Source organism: Tachyglossus aculeatus, chromosome 13, assembly GCF_015852505.1.
Source record: "Tachyglossus aculeatus isolate mTacAcu1 chromosome 13, mTacAcu1.pri, whole genome shotgun sequence".
In the NCBI taxonomy this organism is placed as follows: Eukaryota; Metazoa; Chordata; class Mammalia; order Monotremata; family Tachyglossidae; genus Tachyglossus; species Tachyglossus aculeatus.
Window position 1 is genome coordinate 13,601,153 of NC_052078.1, and position 1,865 is coordinate 13,603,017.

General features: G+C 40.3%; 1 non-coding gene across 1 annotated transcript; it reads left to right on the forward strand.

The window, feature by feature from the left end:
- The first annotated feature begins 1,111 nt into the window (after positions 1 to 1,111).
- On the forward strand, positions 1,112 to 1,250 carry LOC119936429. Its single transcript, XR_005453757.1, has one exon. It is a non-coding gene; the product is annotated as a small nucleolar RNA SNORA7 (small nucleolar RNA).
- The last annotated feature ends 615 nt before the right edge of the window (positions 1,251 to 1,865 follow it).

Here is a 1,865-nt window from a genome sequence, read left to right on the forward strand (position 1 = left end):
TTGGACTCTTTTTTGGACTACATACAAAATCCGGCATCATCGCTTTCTTTTCTTTGGATGGAAGTTTCAACGGGAGTACAAAATGTCTTAGAGCACTGGCATTAAAAAGGTTTGAGAGTTTTTCTTCCTGAAGATAAAGTACATTGTTATCCTTTAAAAATGAGTTTTTATTAGTGGTCAAATAATAACAATAATAATAATAATATAAAAAACACTAGTATTTAAGTGCTACCATGTGCCAAGCATCATACTAAGCACTAAGGTAGATACAAGATAATCAGGTTGGACATAGTCTCTGTTCCACACGGGACTCATGGTCTAAGTAAGAAGCCTTCTACTGTTAAACCTGGAATGGCTACATTGAAATGGGGAATTGAAACACAACTCCAAATGATTCAGGACAAAAGACTTTATGGGGTTATTTGATTTGAATAACACAGTGCCAACTACTTTTTTTCCTTCCCCAAGTGATCTTTGTTAAGCACTTGTTATGTGTCAAGCCCTATTCTAGATGGTGGAGTAGATACAAGATAATCAAGTTGGACACAGTCCCCATCCCACTTAGAGCTCACAGTCTAAGTAATTTAACAAACAGGGTAACTGAGTCACAGAGAAGTTAATTGACTTGCCCAAGGTCTCAAAGCAGACAAGTGGCAGAGAACCCAAGTCCTCTGAATCCCAGGCCCCTGCTCTTTTCACTAGGCCATGTTGCTTCTCTACTCTGTTTAGAGTAACTGGATAATATAAAAATCACTGAAGTGCTATGTAGGGAAAAGGGCTATTATTTCCAGTGACTTCTAAACAATCTTCGATGACAAACTAAGTTTTATTTAATGAGAGACATGGGCACTGTTGAAAACAAGACATTTTCAAAAAGATTCCTTACACCTCCACTGTCCTGAACTTATAATAGGCCCTTATTCACCCACATAAATTCAGATGGCTTTTATGCTGCTCCGACTGCTTTTTATTCCTTGAGATAAATTCCGCTGAATTTACATCCACATATGTCATGTAATCTTGTTACTGTATTTTCTGCTATCCTAAACACTTTTAGGGAATTTGTGTCTGAAATTGATGATTTTCTTTTCATGGATTGTACTGCAGGAATCCCCTCTCGGGACTGCACCTGGAGAGTTTCCAGTACTCTACCAGTCTCCGCTATGGGAGGGAGAGTCAAGGCAGAGGCCTACCCAATCCATTTCTAGCTTGGGCAGTGGCTAGCGAGTAGAAGGCAATCTGCTACAAGTCAAAACTCACCTATGCTGGGCAGCAGTGGTGTGGGAGAGAGACAAGGGTGGGGACTTAAGTTTACTGTGAGGAAGAAGACAATGATTAACTAAGAAAACTCTGTGGATACACTATCAGAACAATGCAACTGCAGGTGGGGAATTCTGGGACAGATATGTCCATGCTGTCGCTATGGCTCAGAAATGACACAACAGCATAAGACAAGACAAAACTGTAACAATATCTGCTTGCTACAACTACAAGCAAATGATGAACAAACTGTGTGACCTCTGTGCGATCTCTGGCAAGTCACTTAACTTCTCTCTGTGCCTCAGTTTGCCCAACTGTAAAATGAGGGTACCTGTTCTTCCTCCTACTTGGACTCTGTGCCCCATGAGGGACAGGAACTGTGACTGACCTAATTAACCTGTACCTACCCCAGGGCTTAGGACAGTATTTGACACATAGTAAGCGCTTAACGAGTACCATAAAAAAGAGTTTCTAAGACCTTGTATGTGCATAAATACATCCAATTTTTTAATGGTAATTGTAAGGCACTTACTATGTACCATCATCATCATCATCATCAATCGTACTTATTGAGCGCTTACTGTGTACAGAGCACTGTACTAAGC